This window comes from Mustela nigripes, chromosome 4 (assembly GCF_022355385.1).
Source record: "Mustela nigripes isolate SB6536 chromosome 4, MUSNIG.SB6536, whole genome shotgun sequence".
Lineage (NCBI taxonomy): Eukaryota > Metazoa > Chordata > Mammalia > Carnivora > Mustelidae > Mustela > Mustela nigripes.
In genome coordinates, this window is record NC_081560.1 from 108292679 (window position 1) to 108301048 (window position 8370).

Here is an 8370-nt window from a genome sequence, read left to right on the forward strand (position 1 = left end):
TGTAAATCGTAGCACATTTGTGGTTAAAGGTTACTGTTGTTAAAAAGTTGAGACAATAAGAGATAACCCTGTCTCCCCCAAAGAGACTAATTAGTTTGGGAAATCTCAGTAGGAACGGATCAAAGAGGGGGCATGTTTATCTCCATACGACTTTCCGTATCCAGCAAAGAAAGTTCTTGAAGGGCATTCGGGATCACAGCTGCATGCACACACAGTGCCTAGTAAATTCTCTTCTTGAGAGAGAGAATGACCTACCAACTCTCGCAGCCTAAACTCACCGTAACCAATCTCCTTATTTTCTTCTACTTGCATCTTTTTCCTTTATCTTTTTCTTTTGCTTTGCCTTTAACTGGCTTTGATTCACGAAGAGTCCACTCACTGCACTGCTCATGCGTCCGAAAGGGAGAGATTTTCTGTCTTCCTGGAAAAAGTGATATTTACCCATGATTCAGCCAGCCAGGCTCCCGAGACTCACAGCGGCCTCCTCTTTCCATGTCTCTGGGCAGAAGCTGCCAGGAGGCCTTTGCCCCCGTGCACATGGGCCAGATAAACCAGGGGCTGAAGTCAAAATTGTCCATACGTGGAATTTAGTGAAAATCACTGATTACTTAATTTGACATTGATTTTGCTTAAGATAAAACCTCCTAAGCCTGTAGAAATCAAGGCTGAAGAGTGATTATCTTAAAATAATGGTAAAAGGGGAAAATGGAGATTTCATAGCTTCACCTACTGTTGAGGTTGAAGAAATGAAAGGCCAAGTAAACTCCTTCTCGAAATGTATAGAGCTGGTCAGTGGCAAAGGCAGGATGTGGACTCTGGAAGCCTGGTAACCCCGGGGCATTCCTCTCGGCTCTGTGCCATGCAGCCCCTCCTGTGGGCGTGCCGCCCGCCGGCAATTGAAACTCTCCTTTAAATCCCCAATGCCGGCACTAGAAACTGCACACAAGACAAAAGCAAACTATGGTCTCAGGAGCATGAACAGGGCTTGGCAGAAGGATAATGACAGTCAAAACCAGATGGCCTCACAGCGTCCTGGGACCCAAGTACCTATGGAAATGCCTTCGGGGGGGGTGGGGGAGAGGAGCAGCGTGGGAATAAAACCAGCCATTCTGGGAGCCCATTCTATTGCTTTGGGAAACGGGTACTTAACAGATGGTTGAGAGTAATTTCAGTCCTGCGTAGAATATTACTATTCATAATCACAGTAGCAGTGGTGATACAGTTTTTTTTTAAGATTTTATTTATTTTGAGAGAGAGAGAGAGCGTGCACATGGGGAAGGGAGAAGGGAGGGAGAAGCAGACTCCCCTACTGAGCAGGGAGCCTCACTTGGCTCCCAGGACCTTGAGATCATGACCTGAGCCGAAGGCAGACACGTAATCGACGGAGCCACCCAGGTGCACCAGGGATACTGTTAATATCCGGTTTTTAAAGTGCTTCATATACCCTGTGCTCTATGTCAATCCACTTGTCCAAATGCAGCTGAAATCTGTCTCTTTTGCTGGAAAAAGAAATATGGAAACAACAGATGGAAACAACGGAAGTACCCAAATTCCTCCCATCCAGCTGTCTGTACACTCGGCAAGGTGCCGGTTTCACCCATTCTCAGTGTGCTCTCTCCACAAAGGAAGAAGATTCAGTGAGGGGTTCAGACCACAGTCAGACCCTCACTGAAATAATACAGATGACAAACACACCTTTCATCACTGGAAGTCCTGGCTGCTAGGCTAGTTGCATTCTCCACATGCACCATCGTATTTACAATCCGCCTCTCTTCCTGCGGAACAGACATGCCCAACAGACCCACCAGCCCTGGCAGCCTCGGAGTCTTCCTTTCCCATGTGAATCCTCGAATAAACATACCTTCCCAGGTTCACATGCTCGTGCAGCAACTTCCACCTGCCACCCACATTGTCTCTGGGACTTGCTTTGACCCATGAGCCTTAGCAACTACAGCACAAACATGCCTGGTCCGTCTGTGCACGCCGGGGCTACATACCGGGGCGTTCTCTCCTCGCCCACTCCCTCCTGGGAGTCAGTCTCCATGTTGTAAGAAATTCAGGCTGGACACTGAAGTTGAGAGGGGACAAGGACAGAGACCGGGGTTTCTTTACAGAGTCTACCCCAATCGAGCTCCCAGCTGCGGGGGACCTCGATAGAACCCAGTCAACCCACAGAATCACAAGAAGGAATAAACTGCTGTTGTTTTGGGCACCTGGGTGGCTCAGTTGGTTAAGCGACTGCCTTCAGCTCAGTTTGTGATCCCAGACCCCTGGATTGGATCGGGTCCCATGTCCGGCTCCCTGCTCAGTGGGGAGTTGGCTTCTCTCTCTGCCCCTCCCCCTCTTGCGCACCCCCCCTCTTGCACACTTGGTGTACTTGCACACTCATTCACTCAAATAAATGAAATCTTAAAAAAAAAAAAAAAAACAGCTGTTATTTTATCTCCTAAGCCAAGGGATGGGGTGGCTTGTTATACAGAAATAGATCATTAAATTAGTGCCTCCTTACTGGTGGTTTTAAAGGTCCCTCTGTATCTTCTATATGAGAGCAGATATGGAAAAGGGAAATTCAGGCTTAAAATAACACCCACTGATTAATGGTTCTACCACTAACTCATGCAGAGCTCCTTACTTAGCCAGTTAGTCCTTTTGTTTCTCTAATAAATGAGGACAATAGCAACCAATCCGATACACGCTCCCCATGGGAGGTATGAGGTTAGAAGAGATGTATTCAATTTTCCATTCATAACATTGGTCAGGAGAAGATTTAGGCAGGTTACAGTAATAGGTAAAATATTTTACATGCTCAATATGTGAAGGTCGCTCATAAATTTCAGTTCTCTCTTATAAACCCATTCTGTTTCCTGAGCTCCTCTACCAACATCTGTGTAAGAAAATTTTGAACTGTTTTATCTAAATAATTCTTTTTTTGTCAATAGATGCAACTTCATTGTCTTTATTTCAGTTATCTCAACAAATCATTTATCTTTAATGTTATTTTTAAGGATTATATAATTATTTCATTTCCCATTACAAAGTAGTATTTTTTTTCTTTTTTTTTTATTTATTTTCAGTGTAACAGTATTTATTGTTTTTGCAGCACACCCAGTGCTCCATGCAATCCGTGCCCTAATACCCACCACCTGGTTCCCCCAATAATAATTGATTCCCTCCACTTTTTCCCTTTTGATACAGAAACCCCTGACTTTCAACAACAGGCAATCGGTTTTGAGGATAAAGGTGAGGTGGTTTCAATTAAGGCCTGGTGACACAGGACACAGGAGAGTATCTAACTCTCGGTGAGCCCTCGGCAATACGATCTTAATAATTATTGAAGGTTGTTACAAAGGCAATTATTACTCACCCAATGGCCCCAACCTCACTTTCATCCCTTAGATCCTGAATAAAATGACAAAGGAAGTAAATTTTGTGGATCAAATATACGGGTTGGAAATCCCCTTATCTGTCTGGTTGAGAGCAGGAAGAGGCAACCAGAGCCTGTGTCCAGCCCTTCCAGCTCTGTGATCTGTCCAGAGATGTCATTACAGAATGACAAGTAGTAAGCTGAGGGAGAAACAAGAAGATCAAAGCGGAGGGAGACGTCTGGGGTTCGGTAACTTGGTGTCGGTGTGATTTCTCTGAATGTTTACCAAGAAAACACTTGCTAAATAAGTAAGGCAAGCCAAACTTGTTCCATTGTTCCTGCTGGGGGTGATGATGTTTTAGGTGTCAGAGTTCTAAGTTCCTAAAAAACACCTCTTTAGACAGTGGAACAGACTCAAAGTGGAACTGAGCCTCCACCGGCTGGGTCAGCTATGTTCTAAATCCATGACAAGCAGGAGTAGTCAGGCTTCCTGATGTCCACGGTAAACCATCAGTTTTGATATTTACTCCTGAAGCACACGACTTTCTCTTCCACCAGCCACGTACAATACAGCACTTGTCTTAAGTTAAGCCCTAACCGATGATTATCCAGCATCTGTCAAGGTATGACTGAGGCCCGCGCCACTCCTGAAAGCTTCTGTGCTAAGGGCTATTCTCAAATGTCTAAGTCCCTTTTGTGCTTTCAGTTTAAACCCCCCAAAGCAGTGTGCTTGGACTATCAGAACCCACACCCTTTTGAAAATGCTTTCCACAGTCACAGCCACCGGACCCAAATGAACATTACCCTTCCCACTGTTGGAGGGAGAGGAAATGCTAGAAACAGCTCTGCAAAAATGGAGCCTGTTTCTGCAAAACTAGGCAAATACGGAAAATAGTCCCATTGCCATTTTTACTACATTTTCTCCCCAGTTCAGGCCAAATCCTAATCAGAAACCACTCTGTTAAGGTAATGGGAGAGAACGCGGTCTTGGGAAGAGAGATTGAGGCCCTTGGGTGTGATCACTGCGTTCCCTCCCTTTGGGGACCTCCCCGAGATGCAAAATCATAACAAAGCTGCTTATGGTGCAGAATAAAGAGAGACAGGAGATTTGCATGTTTAATGATATCAAGGTAAGAAAAGATTTCTACCATGTCACATGATGGGTGTTTTCGCCAATGGGACCAGAAATAGTCGGTAACTCTACCCTCACGAGGGATGACCTAAGACTTCAGCAGCCAGCTACATCCCGGGGGGGCCTGCCAACGCTGCACACATCTGACTATGACAGCCACTGACTGCTGTGTTCTAAACATTCCCAAAGAAAACGAATACAGAGGCGCCAGTGATCTGGGGAGCACTGAACTAACCTCCGGGCCATGAGTATGGTCAGGAGAATGGCCCCCAAGGATGCCCATTCACATCCTACACTTTAGATCCTGGGATGGGGTACATTATGCGGCAAAGCAGAACTGAGGTTGCAAATGGAATTAAAATTGTTAACCCATGGACCTTGACAGGGAGAAATTACCCTGACTCTCCAAATCATATAATATACATAACCCATATAATAATAAGGGTCCCAAAGTGGGGGGTGGGAGGGAAGAAGAGGTGGCAGAGTGTCAGTGGGATGCCCTCGAAGAAAGACTTGACCAGCCATGGCTGGCTTTGAAAGTGGGGGAGGCTCTGAGCCAAGGAATGGAGGCAGGCTCGAGAGCCAAGGGAAGCAAGAAGATGGCTCCCTGAGAGTCTCCAGGAAGGAACGCAGGCCTGTCATCACATTGACTGCAGCCCAGCCAGACCCATTTCAGATTTCTCACTTCCACAACTGTAAGGTAAGAAATCCAATCATGTTAAGCCACTAAGTTTGTGGGATTCGCTGCAGTCGCGAATGGAAACTCACAGAAGGCATCACATTTGGAAGTATCTGTGGGACCCTCGGGAGGCGAATGAATGGAAAAGGGATATTCTGCTCTGGAACGCAGCTTCCCCTTAGATGACAGACATCAGGTTGGAGATCAACATCAGGTTCTCGACCACATGCCTCTTCCACACGCGGACTGGGTCTCCTCGGGACTCAGTTGTACTGGCAGGACTGCAGGGGGGAAACTGGTTGGCTGAGCTGGCCTGATCAACAAGGATTCTAAAAATGGCTCTAGATTCACATAGCTGCTCATGCTCATCTGAAGCAAAAACTTCTTGCATGAAAAGAGTCAAGGGCCAGACGCCCTGGACGCATGATCCCTGACTTTCACACAAATCTTACTTCATTGTGTCAGTCCAACTCAGCACATCACCTTCAGAAGCTCAATTCCACCTTCCCCTTCGGAGGGAGTTGGCCCAGGGCCCTCCCCACCCATGGCCAGCCCCCAACAGTCCCTGCAGCATCTCCATTCCAGAGTCAGCCTGTGCAACTGCTGGAGTAATTCTTGTTTTGCTCTTATTACATAAAAATGAGTGGAAATGAAAAATAAAGGTGCTATCATCCATATAAAGCATAAGGCTGACAAAAATTAGTAGGGCTGAAGACAAGAGCCATTGGGGGCCAGTCATATGTAAATCACCTAGGCAGCCTACTGTGAGAGAGGTGAACAGAACTGGGCAACAAGACCTATCAGAGCAGACACTGACTGAGCAGCTCACATTTGCAGCCCCATCAGACCACTGAGGCAGGAGCCGGGCCTATTCCCTTTATAGATTCTCAAGTTTAGACACAGAAATCTAAGTTGTTTAAGGAATCACAACCAGTAAGTGACAGAGCTAAGATTCAAGTTCAAAGGGTCTGACTCTGGAGCTCAGCCCTCTCCTCCCGGGCCCTTCCACCACACCATCCCCTCCCTGATGTCAGGGGCCTCTCTAACCTCATCCTTTCCCTGACCTTCTCCCCTCCTCTAGGTCATCTCCTGCTCCTCTCCCTGCACTACTTTAGTCTTGTCCACACTGGCCTCCAGGACATAACAGACACTTGCTCTGCCTCAAGGTCTTTGCGCCTGCTGTTTCCCCTTCAGAACACTTTCCTCTCAGATACTAGTCATTCTCTCACCTCCCTCAGGTCTTGGAAATGTCGCCATGAAGCATTCCCTGACCCCTTCTAAAGGGACTGGGGCTCTGTCCATGTATCCTGGGAAGGCAAGCAGGGTGTGGTTGAAGAGAAACTTCCGGGTCCTCTGAGCTGGGATTAGGCTGCCAGTGGAGGCCAAGGACGGTGAGCTGGGTATCAGCAGCAGTAATTTTAGCTGCTCTCTTCACAGCAGTGGTTGAATGTTCGGTGGATACGAGAGGCAAGGCCTGGCCACAGAGGCACCATGGGGAATGAGGGCAACAGGCCCATCCTTTCCTAGAACCAGGAGCCCTTCACCCTTGAGGCTTAAGGGCGGAAGCATGATGACATCTGGCCTCTCAGAATGGTCCTGCCATCAGCGCCACATTCCCTGGGGTAAGGGCCACATTCTGGTGGTGTGATGAGAAGGCTGACCGCAAGTTCACATATACCGCACGGGCACTCCCTAGCCCTCAGGGACCGAGACGTCTGAGCCTTGCTGGTCTTGCTGGCCTTGCTGATAAAGCTGGCGAGGCTCATGGCCTAATCCCTTCCATCACCTTTAGAGATCTCAGACACTGACCCCACATGTGCCCATGGATTCTCATTCAGGATTCAAGTAGCCTGGAAAGAAAAGCAGTACTTTCACACATAAGGAAACTGAGGCTCAGATCTAGTGACCTACCCATCATCACACTCTAAGTGCTTCTCTGGGCCCCCGTGTTTGGCTCCAAGAACAGCATTCCTGCCAGGGACACACGTGGGCCACCAGCACACGATCCACTACAGACCCAGAGTCGGAGAGGGCTTATGTCAGACTGTGACCCCCAATTCTCAAAACCCCATATTCAGGAAGCGTTTAACGTTGGTCAGGGATGTTTCCCCAAACGCCTCTGGTGGCTGCCATGACGCTTCCCAACCAGGCTGCTTTTGATGCGGCTAAGCTTTTATTCACTCCCACTGACATTCCTTGGTAGAAAAAGCAAGTGCAGTTATATCCATAGGTCAGAATTTATTTCATACCACCTCACTTATAGCATCTTCAAGGTCAACATTCTACTCAACATCATTTACACTTGAAAACAGAGATGCACAACTTGGTAAGGCACCAGGTTATGACAGCCTGGGAAGAAGACCTTGCCTTCGTTTTGGCTCATGTCATACCTGGATGGCTTCTCCTGAAGTCTGTCAAGCACAGAGAATAATATTGCAAAGGGCTCATTGCCACATACATGGTAAAAAGTGATAAAACAGGTTGGGAGTCTATTGGTTTTTTCAATTATGACTGGCCTACACTGTAGGAGGTGAGCTAGAGTGGCGTTTCCTAAAGCACCACTCATAAAACTGTCTGCAAAACCAAGCTGCAAGTTTAACAGTGTTTGCACCTTGAAGTGAATCAACTTCATGTTTAACTCAAGCACATACTTTTAAGAACTTTTCTGCCCAATCACACAAAGAAAGATAAATGGAGGAAAGCCTCAAGTACAACCAATCATACCTTTACTAGTCTAGAAAATGCAGCAACATGCTAAAAATGGCTGTGTTTAAAGGTCAACCCTCTAGATTTTTTGCGCTAATGGTACGGGGTTCTATCGAGTTGGGTTAAAAATAAACCACTTAAGTAACGCTTAACATAGGCATGTTCCCTGCCAGCTTTCCCCCAGTGGCCCACCCCACGGGGGGACCAACAGCAGCCTCATATGCTGTCGCGTGCATGAAATGTCTTTCAAGTCTTGTGTTCTATCTTAAAAATTAATTTGCATGGTACTCCATGACCTTTGCTTAAATACAAAAGTACTATTTATTTATTTATTTAAGATTTTATTTATTTATATGGCAGAGAGGCAGAGAGGCAGGCAGAGAGAGAGAGGAGGAAGCAGGCTCCCCGCTGAGCAGAGAGCCCAATGCGGGACTCGATCCCAGGACCCTGAGATCATGACCTGAGCCGAAGGCAGCGGCTTAACCCACA

At 47.0% G+C, this 8370-nt stretch overlaps 1 protein-coding gene across 1 annotated transcript in view; it reads right to left on the reverse strand.

The window, feature by feature from the left end:
- Positions 1-2940: 2940 nt before the first annotated feature.
- The window catches only part of RHOU (ras homolog family member U), a 16164-nt gene continuing 10734 nt past the window's right edge, over positions 2941-8370 (reverse strand). The window contains exon 4 of the mRNA XM_059397273.1: positions 2941-7025. The gene's annotated coding sequence lies outside the window, so the exon portion shown is untranslated. The remainder of the gene's footprint in view (positions 7026-8370) is intronic.